Here is a 22,429-nt window from a genome sequence, read left to right as displayed (position 1 = left end):
TGAAAATTATGGAGACAACTACTGTGTTTGAATAAAAACTTTAGTTTAATATAACTAAAATCTACATTCGACGTTTCGACCTTTATGTCAAGGTCATCTTCTGGAGCATAAAACTATACACAGGAAACAAGCTACACTACAATCAAACTGATTGCAGTTTGATTGTAGTGTAGCTTGTTTCCTGTGTATAGTTTTATGCTCCAGAAGATGACCTTGACATAAAGGTCGAAACGTCGAATGTAGATTTTAGTTATATTAAACTAAAGTTTTTATTCATACACGGTAGTTTTTCCATAATTTTCAAAAATGCATGTGGAGCACCATGTAAGCTTAAAAGAAAGGAAGGTTTGTTTCTTTATGAAAAAAGTGTAACGGATAGGTAGAGATAGTAACCTCCCTATCATTTATGTACTTAATGTAAATAAATGTGTTTTAATTTATATGCCAATAGAGTGTCACCTGATCTTTTATTTTACAATGCACTGTTCCTAAATAAACTCGGACTTGTGAACGGGAAACAACTAAGGCATTAAAAGCATAGTTTAAGTACTTGAGAAACCATGACAGTTTATGTAAACTTTGTTGAAGGAATTATGCTAGTAAGAGAGAGATCTACCAAACCTATTACCGAGTCTTATGCCGATATAGAAATACTGGTGGTGCAGTCTTAACAAATAAATTTTCCAGTGTTCATAGGCAAACAACTAGTAAATACGAAAGGTGAATAAACATAGTACACAATAGAATAAGTAAGAAAGGTTGCGAAAGCAAAAGCACACTGCTAATTAGAATAAAGATATTACAATAGCACGGTAACCAAACAGGTTTACAATATAAACAACAGCCATCGTTACATTAGACCTTATTCGTTACAATGTATCTTCCACAATAGTAATGAATCATTGTTTTGTGTGCGATTCTTGGATCGCTGAATCCTGTTAAGAATATTTCAAGATATTTGTAATAATGTAGTTAAAGCTGTAGGCATATCTCATACGATGGCAGGTTCTCCCCCCCCTCCATTAACCTGTTTTTCATCCTGCATACGGGGTAAACTGACCAGAACAGACGTGCAGTTAAGAAACAAAAAAAATTATTAATGGTGAGAAAATATTGGATGGTAGATGGCATAAGATGCAGATGGTGAATTATAGTGATGTAGTGCATAAATGGAGGATCAAGTAGTGTAGATAGTAAGTTGTGTGGTGTAGAGTGGCTTCCCATGATGAGTCCATGGACTCCTCAGAGATGTCACATAACATTAAAAGCAATCTACTGCTTCATTTTTCACAATTAATTTATTATGAAATAACTTATCACAGAAACTATGCTGAATAATTGATATGCTTGAGAAGAAAAACCCGCCGACTCCTTGTTTTGATTTCCATTTGGCACATAATATTTTGTTGTACACTTAAGTTATAAATATTATTCTGAAGAGTTCAGCTTCCAATTTGGCAAAAATCCTGAAATTGATAGTTTTTTTTTTTAGATAAAAACTGACAATTTTTTTTTAAAAGAAAGACAAACATTTGATTTAATTATATTCTGATTAACCTTTTTTTTAAAAAAAAAATTCAGCACTTAGTTAAAAATGTATGGATCTAAAGTGCATATGAATCATCATAAATTCATGCCACTAACAGAAGCTAATAAACGCATCTCAGTTATTTATACATGTGTAAAACATTTTTTCCCTTACCACTATAACAAGTGAATTATATAAGCACACTGAACAAAAATGTATCACAGCAAAATATAAATAGACTGGACGTGTACTGAGAATAGACAGGGGTAGTAGCTTTGACACAGACCCTGGAAGGAAAAATGGGAAGGCCTAAACAACTTGTCAGAGGATAACAATCAAACAAAACAAAAAAGTTTGCTGGTTGGGAAAGCTTTAGAGCAGCAGAATTAGTTGCACAGGTAAGTGGAGTAAATGGATCTTGCCATTACATGCCATGAGACAAAAAGAGGATAAGTAAAGATAAATATAAGTACTTTACTTTTATTAATCACAACAGCACAGAATCACCAAATTTTATTGGTAATTGGTTTGATGCTATGATACTTCTATCATGCAGAACTGACTAAAAAAAAGTTAAATGTACATGAATAACAGAACATTAATGAAAATTACAGTCAAACCAATATAAATTGAAATTCATTTCACTTGTAACTTCACAAAAATTTCATGACCCAGAGATGTATAATATTTTGACATGATCAGCACTAATTAAAAAATGAAATATGTGTGGAAGATAAAAAGTAAATGAAACCAGTAAATATACACCATCTTATCTGAAATCTCAATTTTTTAAATGCATGGAATTACTAAATTTAACCACAAAGGTGGCTGACCTACTCCAACTCTATTGGGAGTTGAAAATATACCCCCCACAAAAAAATAACTGTTTGCTTCAAAAGCATGACTGAAAATTCATTTCTGCCAATGCTTACCTAACAAACATTTTCATTCTCTTTTTCCATCATTTTAAAACATTCTTGAGAAAACATTAGGCCAGGAAAAAAAAAAATTTTTTTTTTCATTTTTAGCTTTTTTTTTAAATCTATTTTTCCAATATACAGGATTTCTTAGTGCATTTGGCTAGATCATATATTTTTAATTACATAAATTTTAAGTTTTTTTTTTTTTAAAGAAAATAAAAACTTATGCTGATTTTATTTATATATATATCAGGCCAATTCCTCTGAGATTATGTTCTACTGATGAGTTTCAAGTGCAACAGCAGTGGTATGATGATAAAAAAAAAAAAGTGTTATTTTACTTATATACGAACTTATAATGCTCTTAACCAACTTTTTTATAAGTAATTATATTACAATATAATTAACTCTTTCAAGAAGTTTAATTTTTATATATTTTGTATGATGACATAGAATAAATTAACCCTAGTAAAGATAAACAGAAGTGAATGTGTTTTAAAAAGATCTGAATATGTTATTTGAATGAAGTTGCCAGTGTTTCAACCACCTCCTCATCTAATACAAGAGCTTCTACAGATTGTAAGTCTCCCTCAAAACTGAACTAATTCAAGCATTATCTGTCAAGTTTAGATAATGTTTTCAGGCAAATTCTATATTGACACACATCCTTCCAACCAAGGATAACATTCTGAATCACAAGGATAACGTTCTGAATCATCCTAATACCGGGATGAAAACATAAGTTTCTGTGGTTTAGCAGTTCTGTGGGGTTTTGGTATTGAGACAACATTCTAAGGTAAATAAAGAGCTCAATAAAAAATAAGCAATTATAACCCTACAAGTTTCATAAGTCATCAGACTTACATTGTCAGGGGTACTAATAAAAAAAAATTATACAGAAAAGACTAGAATCAATTAATTACACATATTAGATGTTATAACTTCACAACTGGTATATACAATAAGTAACCAGAATAAAAAATGCTAAATTCACTACTGTACTGTATGTATATTGGAATACTGCTAGTTGTTGCTGTCATGTTCTATGCATTATGCATGTCACATAACCTAGGTCCATGGTAGTTTTTTCATTTTTAATAAAAGCAGACCAAACTTGGTGTCAGATTAAGTCTTGATTTTTTGTTACATTGTGTGGAGATCCTAAGCATTTGCAAGATTTCCTTGAACTTTTCACGTTCAAGATTTCACACACAATCTTCATTTGCTTACACCCGGATAAAGGATGAAACCAAGAATATAATTTCTTGGCATCTTTAATTTATAGTATAACCAAGTGAAAAAGCTTTCAACATCTATCTCTAATCCAAAGGATGAAATCATATACTAAGATGGTGTATGAATTCATCCTTATATTTCTATCAGTTCTTTACATTTGTGACATTTAATTACTTTTTTTTTTATATGTTACATTTCTTCACTGTAGTATTAAATTAATTACTGAGGAAGAAAGTACATAACCCTGTGTATATCTTTTTACATCAAATCTGGGAGCTTTATAGTATCATCATGAGATGATCATTACGAAGAACTGAGATAAACAGATTACCTTTATCTGGTCCAGATGCTTAGACACAGGAGAAAACACATGCCTAAGGATAATAATTAACTAACCTTATTTAATTATTAAATTATTAGACCAAATTTTTGCCTTGGTCAACAAGACATCTTCAAGGGCACAGATATGTACAGCATGCATGTGCATGCAAGCAAACAATGACTGATCATAAAAATGGTGCACATATATAGGACATTTTTTTTGGCCAGTGACTTCTCCATCATAAAATCAATAGAACTCTATCTATCCTCAAACCTAAGTCACAAAACAGTCTATTTCCATTTCCATCCCCTTACATCCAGGGTACCTCAGAAAAAAAATCACTCATTCTTGATTGATTTTATATATATATATATATATATTGATTCCATACACAAAAGATTAAAAACCTCTAAGCACATTGGTGAGGAGACAGAAGTTTGATTTTTTTTTTTTTTTTTTTTTTGAAGAATTGCAAGGTCACAGCTGTTTGAAAAATCTTCTTGTGGTAGGCTGTTCCAGTGGATAGCGGGAGATGGAATAAAAGATGAAAAAGAAAAACAGATTCGGTGTGCTTGCATTTGCATGGTAAAGGGGTGCTGGGCAACAGAAAGTGGAGGAATGACGGTTGCCAGTTCAGCGGAGCAATGATGACTGAAGTATCTGCAGAACAGACAGAGGACTGAAACACTGCATCTGTGATATATATATATATATATATATATGTTGAAGTGAATCTGTAAGATAGGGATCAGCTATGAGCCAAATTGCTCTCCTCTGGACATTGTCAAGAATATATAAAGAAGTTTCTGGTGCTCAGCCACAAATGTGAGCAGTATTCTAAGCATGAGCAAATTTGGAATTTGTATACTGTTAAAAGTTGGTTGGGTGTAAAATAGCATCTTGACTGAAAGGGAATGTCTAGTTTTTTGGATGATGAGGAAGCTATTGTTGAGATGTGTTTGTGCCAGGAGAGGATGGAGGTGAATGTAGTCTAAGCAAAGAGATCCGACCTTGTGATTTGTGCATTACTAAGAGTAAGGGAATATGAGCTGCAATTTCTTTTTGTGAGAGAAGAAGCAATACTGTGTAAAATATACATCATAGAAGCTTCCTTTAAGCAATGCCAAACAATAGGTACCCCTTATCTACTCACCAAAAGATCCATTCCATCTATTTCACCCTGATGTCTGTATTCCTAGCTCTTGCAAACTGACATACTTTGAACAAAATGGAAAAACAGCCAATGCATGACTGAATGAATACAGAAACTATGTTCATTATCTACACTACAGATCACCATATCTAATGAAGGAGGGGAAACCTCCCTATTATACAGAAGCAGATACAAATATGAGACTGTTCCTGGAATCTGCCATAGTACTATAATATTTTATGAATTTAAATAAATATGGCTGCCTCACCTTACCAAAAATCTGAGAAACTTATCACCTTGAAACCTTCAGCTGAACAAACAAGATCCATTCATTGCACCCATAGAGGATACAACTCAGCTTTAGGATTCAATCTTTTACACTCATTCACTCAGCCTTTGTCTTCCTGCTGGTGTACACATATACAGTTTACATCTCTGTACTCATGAACCTGCCTTGGTAACCAAGGTGAAATATTAGTGTAACAATATAGTAACTAAATAAAGTTAGTCATTATCATTCCGTTGTATAAGTCTCTGATCAGACCACACTTAGACTATTGTTCTCAGATTTGGTCCCCAGGATTTGAAGGGGATAAATTAACTGTAGAAAGGGTACAAAGGCAATTAACAAAGATGGTTGCAGGACTGTACCATGTTAGTTATGAGGATCAGCTGAGGGAATGTGGACTGCAGAGTTTGGTGGATAGAAGAAGGAGAGGTGATATGATTGAGACTTTTAAACTGTTGAGAGGTGGTTACAGGGCTGACACTGGGGAGTTCTTTCACTTGGTTGAATAGCAGGAAGGAGTGATGACAAGAGGCCATCCCTGGAAGTTACAAAAGGAAACTGTTTGCAAGAGAGTGAGAAGTGGTTTCTTTGCATGGTGGTTGAACCATGAAATGCATTGTCTGATGGAGTGGTGAGAGCAAGAATGGTCAATGAGTTTAAGGTGTGGTATGATAGACTTTGTGTTTCTCAGGCGGCCCTCCCCCTCGATGAGTTTTGATAGACTTTGTGTTTCTTAGGAGGGACCTCCTAAGAAACACACAAGTCTTTTGACTCCATGGAGTCCTGAAAAATAATAATTATCCTAGAAGTGTGTTTTCTTCTCTAAAGAACAACATGAGAGGACTGCACTTAATCTCCAGAGGCCATCCCTGGAAGTTACAAAAGGAAACTGTTTGCAAGAGGGGTGAGAAGTGGTTTCTTTGCATGAAGGGTGGTTGAACCATGAAATGCATTATCTAATGGAGTGGTGAGAGCAAGAATGGTCAATGAGTTTAAGGTGTGGTATGATAGACTTTGTGTTTCTCAGGGGGGCCCTCCCCCTCGATGAGTTTTGATAGACTTTGTGTTTCTTAGGAGGGACCTCCTAAGAAACACACAAGTCTTTTGACTCCATGGAGTCCTGAAAAATAATAATTATCCTAGAAGTGTGTTTTCTTCTCTAAAGAACAACATGAGAGGACTGCACTTAATCTCCAGAGGCCATCCCTGGAAGTTACAAAAGGAAACTGTTTGCAAGAGGGGTGAGAAGTGGTTTCTTTGCATGAAGGGTGGTTGAACCATGAAATGCATTATCTAATGGAGTGGTGAGAGCAAGAATGGTCAATGAGTTTAAGGTGTGGTATGATAGACTTTGTGTTTCTCAGGGGGGCCCTCCCCCTCGATGAGTTTTGATAGACTTTGTGTTTCTTAGGAGGGACCTCCTAAGAAACACACAAGTCTTTTGACTCCATGGAGTCCTGAAAAATAATAATTATCCTAGAAGTGTGTTTTCTTCTCTAAAGAACAACATGAGAGGACTGCACTTAATCTCCAGAGGCCATCCCTGGAAGTTACGAAAGGAAACTGTTTGCAAGAGGGGTGAGAAGTGGTTTCTTTGCATGGAGGGTGGTTGAACCATGAAATGCATTGTCTAATGGAGTGGTGAGAGCAAGAATGGTCAATGAGTTTAAGGTGTGGTATGATAGACTTTGTGTTTCTCAGGGGGGCCCTCCCCCTCGATGAGTCTTGATAGACTTTGTGTTTCTTAGGAGGGACCTCCTAAGAAACACACGAGTCTTTTGACTCCATGGAGTCCTGAATAATAATAATTATCCTAGAAGTGTGTTTTCTTCTCTAAAGAATAACATGAGAGGACTTAATCTCCAGCAGAACAAGGCTCAGTCAGAAGATTAGGATAATTTTTAGCAAATGAAAATTTCAGCATAATTTGAAAGCAACCAATGAGAAAAGCTTAAAATATTCTCTTCCTCCTGTTCATTTCATTTTCATGTACTTCCATTTACTTTTAAAAAGAATAACACTATGGCAAAAAAAAAAAAAAAAAAAAAAAACAGCTTTCAATGCAAAAAAATCAGTTTGCAATACAACAATTATGGATTCTTTCAACAAACTTTAATCTCCTTTAAGCTCTAAACAATAATTTCTGGAACACTATTTTTAAAAAAATAATTATGCAACAGTTTAACAGTTTATAATATTATTATAAAATGATACTCCTCAGACTATCAGTTCAACAGCCAAGTACACCCAATCTAGCCGACTAGGTGACACTATTCAGTATTTCAGACTACCTTTTGTGCCCTGCTTCAGTCTCACCCAATGCAGTGCTCCTGCATGCACATCCATCTAAACAATGTTCCTTGATTATGGCAATTTGACTGGGTCAAAATATCAGAAGAATTATTCTAATTAATAGTGGGTGATAGTGGATAAGGATCTGAAATTTAGGTGACACATAGCCAAAATTGTAACCAAAAATAGCCAAAAGACAACACAAAGGCTTCTGGAAATGATGCAGAGGACACTGATGTGTAGCAGTAGGGAGATTCTTGTTCCGTTGTATAATGCTTTCATTAGGCCACACATGGACTATTGTGCCCAGATTTGGTCACCTGGTTTTCAGAAGGATGAAGATATGTTGGAAAGGGTCCAAAGGCGACTGACTAAGGTAGTTTCTGACCTCTGGAATGTCGAGTATGAGAAAAGATTGAGGAGATGCAATTTGCAGAGTGTGGTGGACAGGAGGAAGAGAGGGAGATATGATAGAGTTGGTAAGGGGTTGTTATAGGATCAATGCTGGAGAAGTTCTACAGAAAAGTGAGAGATCAGGGGAGAACCAGAGGTCATCCCTGGAAACTGTATAAAGAAGGTGTGAGTAGGGGAATGAGAGGTAGGTTTTTTTCATGCAGAGTTGTAAATGATTGGAATGCCTTGCCTGAGAGTGTGGTGTCTGAAGGGAGTCTGAATGTGTTCAAAGCACGGTACGATGAGCTGTGTGTGTGTGTGTGTGTGATAAAAAGACCTCCCAGATGACTCTTTGACTCCATGAGGTCTTGGGTAATAATAATAATAATACCTTATACAAATACTTAACATATAAGTCTGACCACTAGATGTATTTATAATAAATTATGGATAACAAGAGTTTACATCATTTCTGAATGTGATTGCACAAATTTTTATATAACAGAAAAAGTGGCAGTGGACAGTGTTTGTAATAGAAGTGAAATGTGTGAAAAGCAAGCTGACCTAACATGGTCAATCAGATACCTCAACTTACCATGTAAGATGACTAAACAGCAATAAAGGTATGTGATGAGATTTGAAAATAAATGGATACTACTAGCAAGAACTTCCTAGTAAGAGAGAAGAGAACTATTTTTATGTGCCAATAACTGTTTTCCAGTGGCTCTGGACTTCCCATGTCAAATGCCACATACAAATATGTGAGCCCTCTTTTACTTCGACAGCCACAAGTAAAATATATGTATTAAATACAAAATTTTGGTTTGAAATTTTCATTCATTTTTGGAAAAAAATTTCAACATTAATAATTAAAACCAATTATATCCACATTACCACATTTTGAAATCATAAAATAAATGAACAGTGTAAATCACATAACACTCAACTGCTTGGAAGATGGGAGGGGGATACACAGCCGATAAAATGGCAAAACACATTTTTCACCTATTTATTCCATACTCTAAGAGGAAGAAAAGATGTTAGCAACACTGTTAGAAACAACTGCAGGCATAATTTGAATTTATGCAGAACAAAAGTTTAATTTTTGTCACCAGTACATTTTTGACAACTGCGACACAATATCAAAAGCATTGAAGCATTGTAGAGTCCTTTATAATCATAAGAAAAATATGTGACTGAAATACTGTTTTTCTTCAAGATACAGAGTACTAAACATTTTTCTAATCAAAAATGAAATGCTTCCATTTATTTTCCCTTCTCTACAAATATGATCCCCATAATATTATACAAGGGAAGAATGAAAATCCTCAAACCTCAATCTAGGAGTACTTTGCAAAATGAATAAGCCTACTGGATTTTTTGTCTACCCTGTATTGTCCACCATTATCAAGGCCTATGTCATATTATTAACACCAGATCTCCATGGATTCAAAAGACTAATGTCATACTGAAATTTAATATTTTAATGCTTACAAAAATCTGCAAGTCATCTCACTTCTAGTAACAATCTAGAACATTTGCAAGGAGAAAATGTTTTGAAATTATATATATAGCAATACCACCACTCTGGCTAAAGGGGATTTTTTTAAAAAACATGACAAATTGGTATGTACACATGAGTATGACTACAAGAGCACTTGATCATTGAAACCTTAAGGTTTCAATTAGATCATTTTTATTAATGAAGCAATCTGAACTGATAGTAACAGTAACAATTTCAAAAAAAATTATTCACCAACCCATCAGAAATCCAGATAATCAACATGATCAACACTTACATACAGGGTGGCCAATAAGTCACAATGGGATTTAAAATGTGAATAACTTTTTTTGATTATTAATGTTTTCATTTTATATTATTATTTTTTTTTTTCAGATATTCTAAGGTGCATTTGGGAAATTAATCATGGAAAAGTTCACAACCAAACACGAACCAAAATCAGGCAATTTTATTTTTGAAAATCAGCACATTTCTAGCCTGAATAGTTTTGCAAAGATCTGCAATTAACTGTTCATCACTTTCTCCAGATCTGAGAGCTCCAGACCTCTTCCTATGGGGTTACATTACATGAAAGTAAAGGGTGTATGTGAACAAGCCATATGTAATTCAATCAGCTGAAGGAGAACATTCATGCATAAATTTGCATGCAGATTGTTGAGAAGGATAAAATAAAGTGATAGAAAGGTATTCAGTGTGTTGCATAGATAATTCTACTCTCAACCCAGATTGGCATTCCTTGCAAACATCACCCATGTAGCCACTCGATACTTTCAATACAATTGATTAGATCTAGTACAAAAACCTGCTTACTGGATTATCCTTGTAATATGTCTTGGTAGCTGGATTAACAGTTTCCTCTCTTCTGATTTCCCTACCAGTGCTGGAGTATCTTAGTACTTTTGTACGTAGCCAATTCTTTTTCTTCTGTTCATAAATGATGTTCATTCACTAACCTCAAATCTTAATTCATTTTTTTTGCCAACAGTACTCTCCATTCCTATTTTCCATTCAGAGTAGTAAAACAGTTTAGAAAAAAAGCAAACGAGCAATCTCCTGAATGAACCAATCAAATGTAGTAAGAATGACAAAAAGGACACAAATGTTGCAGAAGTTAAAAAGCAGAGTGCAATTAACAGGAAGATGGCAAACGGTGATAAAATATTGAGAGTGAATGATAGCAAAAAATGACAAGATCTAAAAGCTAAGTTGGTGAAGATGAGATAGATGTGGAGTGAAATTAAGATAATTGTAGATATGTGTGGAAGAGTGAAAAAGATGAAAACAAATGATGTCGGTATGAAAGAGGTAATGAAAGCCCTGCGAGTATCATTGTATGGGGATTTGATTATTAGAGGTTTGGTAAATGAGAAGACGCACAAGATTTCTTTTCACTGGAAGTAAAATTGAGTGAGTGAGGCATTGGATGTGAGAAGTAAGTGAGCAGAAGAGTTGGTGGTAGTAGTAGTAGGGACAAATGACTTGATTTGGAACAAGGAAAACATAGGATTGGATATCAGGAGAGTGTTTAGAAGGATGAAAGATAATAGTGTGATAGGACGTTAGTGTGTTATTCAGGTGTGACAGTGATTAGATAAGGTGGAGATCAAGGGTTATTAATGTTAGCAGAAAGATGTGAAGAGAAAGAAGTGCAGCTTGTTAATGTGTAGAATGAGTTTGAAGGATGAAATGAACTGTATAAGACTGACAGATTGCATTTGAAGAATTTTGTTGTGAGTCATTTGGAGAAACTGCTGCTGCTGCTGTAAGGGAGACTAATGAATGCAAAGAATGAATCTGAGCAAGTAAGAAGCAATGTGAAAGAGTGGGAGAGTAAGGAAAGCGAGAGAGAGAGAGACTGAATGGAAACTTATGAATGCAACGGGTAGCAGAGTGCATAGAGTGAGAGAACAAGTATGCAAAACAAAGATGGAAACAGGAGATTCATAGTGAACAGGGGAACACAGCATAAGAAAGGTTGATGCTCAAAGAGAATGTGAATGCATGTGTAGACAAGAAGTGAATGGGATGTCCTGGGAAGTAAGGAAAACAGTTGGATTGAAGAAGATTCTGGGATGAGTAAGGAGAAAAAGAACTGGCTTCGGGAAGGTATGGAGAAGTCACATGTAATAAGTAGTATCATATAAACTTGTTATAGATCAAGGAATGAGCTGTTATGTTTGTATATAAATGCTAATTTATATACAAAGTGAATGCCAAAATGAAATGGTTGCATTGATTGAGTCTGCTAGCCCAAAAATTGTTGGAATAAGTGAAACATGGTTAGATAGGGATGACATCCTGACAAGAAAGAGATGGAAGGATATGATGTGTTTCGTGAAGATAGGAAGCGTAAAAAAAAAGGGAGGTGGGGTTCTATTGGTGATAGAAAGAGAGTTATGTCAATATAATACAGAGATGGAGTGGAAATGGTGACAATGGTTTAGAGGCAGTATGGTGTGAGAGAGAGAGATGAAATGAATGAAATACTTAGCCAGATATTGCTGTAGACCGGGTAATATGGACAGAAGTGACAATGAAATGTATAAGCAAATTAGCCAAGTAAATAGGAAAAGGATGATCCTTATGGGCGATTTTAATTACGGGAATACAGACGAGGTGACAAGATAGCAACTGGAAGTAAAGAAAATGAGTTTTTGAAAGACATCAATCTCAGGCAGTATGTAACAGAGAGAGAATGCAAGGGACTGAGGGTATTGGATTTGATTATCTCATAGAGGATGTTATTATAAATAAGATATCAAATCTCCCTCCAGTTGGTGAGAATGATTATGAAGTGATTATGAAGTGCCAGCCACATGAAGACTTCTGTGAGGAAAAGGTAAACATGGAACTACAAGTTGGGCAATTATGACAAGCTCAGGAGACAGAGCTTTAGCATGGAATGAGGAGTTGGGTTGAAAGTAGATCATTGTTGCTTGGTGCTATTTAAGAACTATCTGGTAAAAGCAATGTCTAAATGTATTTCAAGGATTAGAAGGTTGAATAAGGTAGGTGTGAAATGGATAAATGAAGAGAGTAAGCATGCAATGCAGAGAAAGGCATTATGGAGACAACATAAGAGAAGTTGTAATAATCAATTACATGTGGAGTACAAAGAACAAGCAACAAGGGTGACTCAGTTGGTAAGGGTAGCGAAAGTTCAGTATGAGCAGCACTTAGTTAATGAATCGAAAAAAAAAAATCATAGGCATTTCTTTTGATATGTAGTCAGGAATAAAAAAAAAAAAAAAGAATGATCATTGTAGGATAACAATGATTGGAGAAAATTGTATAAGGACAACTACTGCAGAGGATATAGTTGAGATATTTAATGAGCAGTTCATAAGGGTCTTTCATCCTTGTGAATGTGACATATCATGGAGAGGTTGAGAGCAGTGGAGTTTCCTCAATTCCCCAATATATAGCAAGAGGTATATGGGGAGTGTGAGTAAACATGATGTGGAACTTGATGATATATCACCAAATATTTTGAAAGAATGTGTCAGGATCTCTGCCTTGATAAATTTGTTTAATGAGTCTTATACTGGGTCAAGTTTCAAAGGAATGGAAGTTAAGCAATAGTTGACCACTTCATAAGGTAGGTGTCAGAACTGAAGCATCAAATTATATGTCGATCTTTATGTCAGGTGTAGTGGTTGGATAAAGTGTTGGAGATGCTGCTGAGAACCAGGATCCAAAATTGGGTTGACAACAGTGGTATTATCTTTGATGGACAGCATGGATTGGCTAAAGGGAGGTCATGTTTTAGTGATCTACTTACTTTTTACGATAAGGTAACAGCATCACTGGACAAGCGAAATGGATACACAGCAGTAAATTTAGATTTTGCAAAAGGCTTTGAATAGATTAATGCATGATAAGTTGACAGTCAAACTAGAGCAGACTGTCAACTTATCATCAATGAGTCTAATATCTAACGGGATTAAATATTAGACTCATTGGATTGGAGACTGGCTATCTGATGGGTATTAGCAAGTTGCATATGGGAGAGCAATAGTGAGGAAGAGTCAAGTCACTAGTGGCATGCCTCAGGGGTCTGTTTTAGGGCCATTGCTAATTATCATGTATGTTAATGATATTGAAAAGGATTTGAATGGGGATATATGGCTGTTTGAAGATGACTTAAGGTTGGGACGAACTATGAGGAGTAGAACAGATGTCGTGGCCTTATAAGAAGACTTGAACAGACTGAGTGAATGGACAGGGAAGTGTGGATGGCAATTTAATGTTGCAAAATGTAACGTTTTAAAATTTGGAAAACAAAGATGAGATGTAGAATTTACGCTTCATGGGGATATAGATATATTGTTGGAGGCGGAAGAAATAAGAGATCTTGGGATGATAGTGGATAGGGATCTAAAATTTACAGGACAACACAATGAATTCTGGCAATGATGTGGAGGGCACTGACTTGGTAGTAAGGAGAATCTGGTTCCATTGTATAGGGTCTTGATTACTGTGCACAGATTCTGTCACCTGATTTTCGAAAGGATGCAGAAATATTGAAGAATCCGATGGAAATTGACGAAGGTAGTTTCTAATCTCTGGAATGTTGAATATGAAGAAAGGTTGAGAAGATGCAATTTACAGTCTAGTGGATAGAAGGAAGATGGGTGATATGACAGAGATGTACAAGTTGGTAAGGGGTTGTTATAGGATTAAAGTTGAAGTTTATCATTAAATGGTGGGAGATCAGAAGAGAACAAGAGTTCATCCCTGGATGAAGTATGAGAGTGCAGCAAGGGAGTGAGAAGCAGGTTTTTTACATGGCAAGTTGTGAATGTGTTTAAGGCATGGTATAATGAGCTCCATGTATGACAATGGGACCTCCTAGATGAGTCTTTGACTCCATGGTTAGTATGACAATTGCCGGATTGTTTGGCCGAGTGGTTAGCATATCCCTCTCCAGCCAAAAGGCTGCAGGTTCGAATCCCACCGTGGGCATGGATGTTTGCGATTGTCTGTGAAAATACTAGTGGTGGTGGTGGTTGGTGGTAGGTGGTGGTTGGTGTAGTTGCGGTTCATTGTAGTTGGTGAAATGAGTGGTGGAGACAGAGAGTCTTTGGACTCCCTGGAGGTGGTCACATAATAATAATAAATTAGGTTACTGCAGCCAAAAACATTAAACAGCTGTCATGGAATATGACATAGAAAGGGTTGGTCTTAGTGAAGCCAAAAATAGAAGGCATTTATATATGTGGTTTTTCATAAGTAATGAAAAAAAACCTACAGGTTTTGTATTTTCATTATAACAAAAAATAATAATAAATTAATTAAAAAAGTTCATAAATGTTTAAATCCTTGTGTGACTCTTGAAACAACACATTAGGAAATTCCTTTCTTCCCTCTAATTTGTTGCCCACATAGCACTGTAGTGTTATATCAAAAAATATGGTATTATACTAAGGCACTGATGTAATATAAATTTTTGTATCCTTTATGTGTGGAATAAATATATATATATATATATATATATATATATATAATACATGCTTTTACCATAATACATGGCATTATATGGAGAGAGGATGTAATTATGGGTCACATAGATCAACTTGCTATGATGATATATCTATAAATGGAATATCCTTGGTGTTATTCACAGTGTTTCATGATATAAATAACACAAGAAGAAAAAATGAATTATTTATTGAAATGATTAATAATTCACTGGTTTCTCTAACTAGCATGATTAAAGCATTACAACTGTGATAAATATACAACTCAATTAGATTAATGTAGAAACAAATTAAAATGAACTAATGTTCTAACAATGTGCCCTCTAGAAAGCTTGATAACAATGATGTTAATTCAGAGAAGTCAGACTCTGTGGTCTTGGAATGACTGTCTCCCAGATCTTTGGCAATTTAAATAAATGCAGCCATACGTTTTGAGATTAAGAGGGTACTTCATGATGGCTGATGCTGATTATCTCTCAGACCTATAACAACTGCCATGCAGCAACTGTCTTCTTTCTTTTAATCTTGTGAGCAAAGAGCATAAAAAAGTGTCAATCCTGATTTGACATAAAGATGATTGCAGAGATCATTTTTATGTTTTTCAATGAAAATGTCACCAAGTCTACTTGTCTGTCCAAGGTACAGGCACAACAAACTTCACTCCTGATATGCAAGAAGATGAAGCTGATCCTTAAGAGAATGGATGAAGGTAGATAGTTGAATATGTGATTTGAAAGTGGTGGTTATGGAGCTTATATTTACATAGAACTTTAGCTATCTTTTCACATGTACCCTGAATATATGAGGTGGGAATAGTTTATTATATCTGTGCACTGATTAAAGGAGGAGGGAGGGGGGGGGGACATGCAGTATTTTGTTTTATTTTATAGGAGTTGTAGTCACTAACTAAAGTGTTATGAAAGTATCCAAGTTCAGTTCCAGGAGCAGTGTCATTTGAACAAATAGCTCTGGCTCTGTGTTCAAGTGTTTAGAGGATGATATGTTGGGATGAATAACGGTGTAATTGTAAACATCTTCCCATATGTAGGTTTTCTATAAACAGAAAAAGATGATGAATAATTAGGTAACCGTGTCACTAATATGTCTAGTAAATGGAGACAGCTGTCGGCTTCTTTTTCTATAGTGATGCATATTTTGGAATTTTGGCTGTTTTTAAAAGTAATAAAAATGTATTAGCTATGAAGCCAAAGAGCAAACATCTACACAGAATAGTCAAACTGCTGGTTTATAAGCTGCTGTTAAAAGTAAAGGCCGTGTAGAAACTTCATTAAAAAAATGGCTAGAGCAGAGAAAAAAGAGGAACCCACAGAAATTCCATCTTTTTCTGTTTTTCCTTCCAAGAAAAGTAATATGAGTAAATGGTGAATATGAATAATTCAAAAACATCAGCAGGGAAATGTAGCAGAATAAGGTCAAGGGTCTGTCAGTGATATACTGATAAAATAACATCATAGCTACCCATGTTGTCGGAATCTTTCAGGATAAGAATGTTATGCTGTCAGCTACTAGATAGAGGGGATATTTGGTTTGTGAATTTTTGGGATGCCATATAACTGAGGTGCTTTAACAGGAGTAAATTTCTTTAGGCCAAGACGTAAATTTTTTACAACAACTTACATGTTTTTTTCTTCTGAGATTGTTTAGGTCTGAGAGACTATATTTAGAATCAGCATCAGCACTCCCCTAATCTCAACACGTCTAGTTGTATTGCTTTGCCAAAGATCTGACTTTTCTGAATTAACTTCATTGTTATCTAGTCGATAGAGGCTACCTTTGTCTGGAACATTAGTTCCTATTTTAGTTATAATCTGAATTGTTTCTACAGCTACCTAATTGTACAGAAGTTCCACATATACAAGTTGTATATATACAAGTTCCAATCAATGATGCTAGTTAGAAAGCTAATGAAATATTAGTTTTTTTTTTTTTTTAAATTTCACATTTGACGTCCATAGATGCCGTATGGTCACTGCTGTACCTCACATGATTTTAGCAATGATGTCTTCTGCTAGAATAAGTGGTAGGGTCACAGAATCCATTTCCACACAAAGTTTGTAGGACCATTACAAACATCCATGCCCACAGCGGGATTCGAACCCACAGCCTCTTGGCTGAAGAGCAGACATGCTAACCACTCAGCCAACCAGGCCGGCCTGGTTATTAGTAAGTTCAATAAATCAATTATTCATCGTTCTGGTGATGTTTATATTTTTAAGCACTTATTTATGTGAAATTAACTGATCTCCATATAGAAACAGTCCAGTCATGAACATATTTCATATGCAAAGTTTTCTTTGCTCAAGCTTGGATTAAACAAGGACATAAACCAGATTAAAAGTCCTGTAAATGAATTATTTCATATTAAAGAAAACATTCAAAGGAAAAAAATAATCTAATAGTTGGACCACAGACTGGTACTTAAATACTGTTATGAGGATAATAAACTATTAGAAAAAGATCACACAAATTATGTACAGCAATGTGTGTGAAAATCAAAATGTAACAACACAGAAATATTCCGAATATACAGGCATGTTTAAAGCCCAATGAGGCCAAATGACTTTCAATTTGTGTGCACAAACATGCTGAGTAGTAAAACTTTTGTGGAACAAAACATTAAATGGAAGAAAAGCAAACTGCGCAACCTATCTCCAAAACCAGGTTCTGATTAAAATGGCACATAGAAATCCAGCACCTGAACCAACTAAAACAGTCATGTCAATCTGCTATTTTTTTTATATTGATTCCACAAACAAGTGGTTGAGGGACTTTTAAACGTCCCTCAACCACTTGTTTGAACACTGATGTGTTCAAACAAGTGGAACTCAAACACATCAGTGCTGTGTGGAGTGCAGATGACGACTAACATAAAATTCGTTGATGTTTTTTTTTTTATAAGAATGTTATGAATATTCCAGAGGAAGAATAGAATTAGGTTCAGTGTGTTTGTAGTTGCATGGTGTAAAATGCTGAACAGCTGCTGCTCTTGTATTAACAGGTGCAACTGAAGATGGAGGAATGATGGTTGTCAATTCACTGGAGCAGTGACCATGGAATTATATGTAGAATAGACAAGTGTTAAGACACTGTGCCTGTGAGACAGAAGTGAATCTTTAAGAGGCAAGTTTTGGTGGAATTGAACATGACAATGTTATCCTCACTCCATTGAAGGATAGAAAGTAGATCAATGTTTAAGACACTAGCAGTAGATAATCTTGTAGCCTGGAACATCAGTGTACTGCAAATTACTGTTCATTCATGCATATAAGTTCCAATCAAATAGTATGGGCTAAATAAAAATTATGAAAACAACATGGATCAGATGAAATAATATTTTAAAACAAATTAATAGAGTTCACTATAATTGCATTCATTTCTCCATAATACTGTGTAAAAACCAGTTATATGAATAATTTATCAAATGCAAAATACCATGCCTAATTTATCGAGATTCAACACCCATTATGCAATGCCAATAAAATGTAATGAAATTTCTTGTCTGTAATTAAATTTCCTCGTTTGGATTTTAAAAAAAAAAAATCAAATCTGTACCTGAAAAACTAAAATTATATCAACAGATTTTCATACCCATAAAAAATAGCACACTGAAAACCAAACATTAAGACTGCATTAAACATTCAGGCGCTCTCAGAACTAGTGGGCTTGCAACAAATATGTATAATAACATCTAGATAGTTAATACCATATCTCTTTAACAATATCCTTTTCTAGAGAAGAAATCAGTTACACATAATATGCATACTACTAATGGAAAATTATTTACAGAAGTTAATTAAGCTAACTCCTTTCGTTACCTACATCTTGCGCTAACCTAACATCTCGTCTATCAACCGATGACAGGAAGTGCATAAGCAAGTTTATTTAAATTATAAACAATTTTTCCCTTTTAGCAGATTAATATGATCACAGCATGGATTATTTAGTTGGTCTTACCAATAAAAATAGATGAAAACTATTACTGAATGCGCTGCTGTTGGAGTGCAATGAACGTACAGTCAAATTGACTTCATTTCCAATACTGCGAAGTATGATAAATACACTTGAAGTCATTAAATGACAAGCAAACTTAGGAATATGTCCGAATTGTCTGTTTTAGCGTATCCTACGCACATTTCTTGACTGAGAACACTATATCATGAAAAATAAAAGTTGAATATTTTGCCCAATGTTTAAAATTTGGTTAGATCGCATTGTGATTTTTATTAGCGGATGCGTTAATGTAGTCAAAAGCCAAAGAAAGCGAGAATATCGCCTCACCTTTACTTGAATATAACGAACTTTATATGTACTTTACAAGTTATGGTACTTCTGATAAACTTCATGGGCACTATACTATAATTAACAATCATGGATAATTATCAACATACGCAATTAAAAAAATACTCCTCAAACTGAAATAACAAAAACGCTATAGGCGCCACCCCACAAAAGATTGCTTTTACTGACATCTATCCAATCCCTAATATGAAAAAACCCTTTGTGCAATTTGTAAAATGACAATAAATACTGAAAACATACTTCATAATTCGAGCATATGATACACGTATAAATCAGTAAAACCGTTTTATCTAATTTTCATTTGAACATAACAGGAACAGTTTGACACATATTCACGAATAATAGTGCATCTTTTCAATGAAATTTGGCATTTTTGCTTTCGGAGATATTTCGACTGAGCATTTAAATCAAGAACAGCATTTAAATAAGATTGAACTGCCCACACAGTCTCCAAAACCTAGATAGGAATAAAAGAGCTTGTTTACTTCCTATAAGAGAATAAAATGCGGTAGCTGATTATTATTATTATTATTACTATTATTATTATTGTTGTTGTTGTGGTTGTTTATCTAATGCGTTTTATTCCTAAAAGGGCTCTTTTGGCACGAACTTTTTGAAGACGGAAGAAGCCAATCTCTCTCTCTCTCTCTCTCTCTCTCTCTCTCTCTCTCTCTCTCTCTCTCTCTCTCTCTCTCTCTCTCTCTCTCCTTCAAACCAATCACTGATGATGATGAGCTCGAAAAAGCCAAAGCCAATAGTTGTCCAAAGTTGTTAATTATAGTAAAGTGCTCAACCCAACCTTTGTGTAAGTACTCGAACATAATCAATAAATTACTAAAATTTATCTAGTTTTAGTTTTAGTGGCTCATATTTTTAGTGTTTGCATACTATGCATTTTTAGTATTTACATAGATCAAAGGCCTCTTGTCATCACTCCTTGTGATGGACATGATGTTTAGGGCCTCCCTCGATGAGTCTTAGGACTCCTTGGAGTCGCCCATGATAATAATAATAATAATAATAATAATAATAATAATAATAATAATAATAATAATAATAATAATAGTGCTTCACACTTTATAAAGAGTTACCTGATATAAGAAACAACTCATGTTTAGTCATTTCCTAATAATTTCATAAGTATTATTGGCCAACCAAATTGAACATGTTTTTAAATTTTCTATTTCCATTACAAAATATACGATATTATTATTATAAAAACTTCCATGGATCAAAGACTCATCGTGGGATGTCCACTGTTAAGTTTATCATACTTCACCTTAAATATGTTCTCTGTCTCTGCGCTCACCACACTCTCAGAATATGCATTCCAATAACTCACCACACTCCATGCAATAAACCTACTCCTCACCCCTGTTGCTCACACTCTCCTTATACAACGTCCAGAGATGACCTCTTGTTCTCTTCCTATCTTCACCTATTCTATCAAAACCTCCCCGACATTAAACTGATAACATCCTCTTTACAGCTCATATGTCTCGATCATATCCGCTCTCCTCATACTATCCACTAATTTCTGCAAATTGCATTTTGTCAATCTGTCTTCTTACTCAACATTCCAGAGACCAGAGACCATCTTTGTTAATCGTCTCTGAACCCTTTCCAATCAATCTTTTTGAAAATTGTTATGTTACCGGCTTTCATAATGACATACTGAAATCCAATTTGAATGAATTTTGTGGCTGAAAGTAAAGAAAAATGTTAATGCACTACCAGATGTGCGAACTGTAAACAGGTACTCAATATGAAGTGATTAACAGGCGATGAAAACAAATTCGATTTGCATAAAGTTCGGTTACCTAAACTTTGCGAAACATAATTATGAAGTATATCACGGACTAGCTGCTTATAAAGAAGTCAACGCAAATCATCGTGTGAGGAACTAATAGAGATGGCTCCTAAGTTAATAAAATGTAGGACTCCATCCGCTGCGATTATCGCAACCATCCTAAACGGCATACTTTCCACAAACGTACGATAGCAATCAATGGGAATTTGGGACCATTCTTCCTGTAGGCATGTAATGAGGTCATGGAATGTTGTGGGGCGTACGTCTTTTGACCTTACCCTATGCTCCAGTTAATACTACAGATGTTCAATAGGGTTAAGATCAGGACTATGTGGATACCAGGCAAGTGCAATGATGTTCATGTCCACAAACCACGCAGTTAAAGCAGCAGCTTTAAAACACTGTGCATTGATTGCTGACTAGACAACGGCCAGGTTCGTAGAACGCCACAAATTAGGAATCATTGTATTGTCCAGCATATTCACATTCCCTCGGGGTTGAATTTTCGTGCCACGACAAACAGAGGTCCGTGGCCAAACTTGGAAAAACAGGACCATACCATATCATACCATCACACCGCCACCAACAATTTTCATAGTTCGCGTAACGCCAATCATGAAAATCGTTGGCACACACATATCCATCTGGTCGGGTGATTCGTCATTCCATAACAGTGTTTCCAAGCGTCCATATCAAATTGTACACACTCTTTAGATCACTGAACACGATGCTGAATGTTGGTTCGGATAATGTATGGCTTGCATATTACGGTCTTACCGTGTAGACCAATGTTCTGAGCCTCGGTGCTGAATGTTTTTGTGCAGATTGGCGTTCCAGTGTTGCACAGAACTCCGCATTCAACGGCACTAATGAAGAATGGAAGTTTTTCATATTATCGTTTGAAGCACGCTGCGGTCACGTTGATTGAGTGGGGATGGTCGACCACTGAGGGTAACACTTACAGTTGGCTCCCTACGCTTCCAACTCAGTATGGTATCACTCATTTTTGAAATGGGATGGCTTAATTTGTCAACAAATTGCCGAAGAGATACACCAGTGACATAGCGTCCAATCACAATGCCTCTTTAAAACTCCATCAATTCCCTTCTCGCAACCATTTCACCATAGCACAGTTGCACTGATTTGGGAGCATCTTATTCCTTC

At 35.3% G+C, this 22,429-nt stretch overlaps 1 protein-coding gene across 2 annotated transcripts in view; it reads right to left on the bottom strand.

The window, feature by feature from the left end:
* Positions 1 to 19,587, bottom strand: part of LOC150105505 (RNA-binding protein 5-like) — a 47,015-nt gene extending 27,428 nt beyond the window's left edge. Inside the window, exon 1 of one of the 2 annotated variants that reach the window (XM_090394221.1) lies at positions 19,435 to 19,587. The gene's annotated coding sequence lies outside the window, so the exon portion shown is untranslated. The other variant, XM_090394220.1, reaches the window with a different exon arrangement.
* Between the last annotated feature and the right edge of the window lie 2,842 nt (positions 19,588 to 22,429).

The sequence above is a fragment of the Typopeltis vanoorti genome, chromosome 6 (genome assembly GCF_054136105.1).
Source record: "Typopeltis vanoorti isolate ZY-2024b chromosome 6, IOZ_Tvanoo_1.0, whole genome shotgun sequence".
Classification (NCBI taxonomy): Eukaryota; Metazoa; Arthropoda; class Arachnida; order Uropygi; family Thelyphonidae; genus Typopeltis; species Typopeltis vanoorti.
This window is presented reverse-complemented; position numbering and strand designations above follow the sequence as displayed.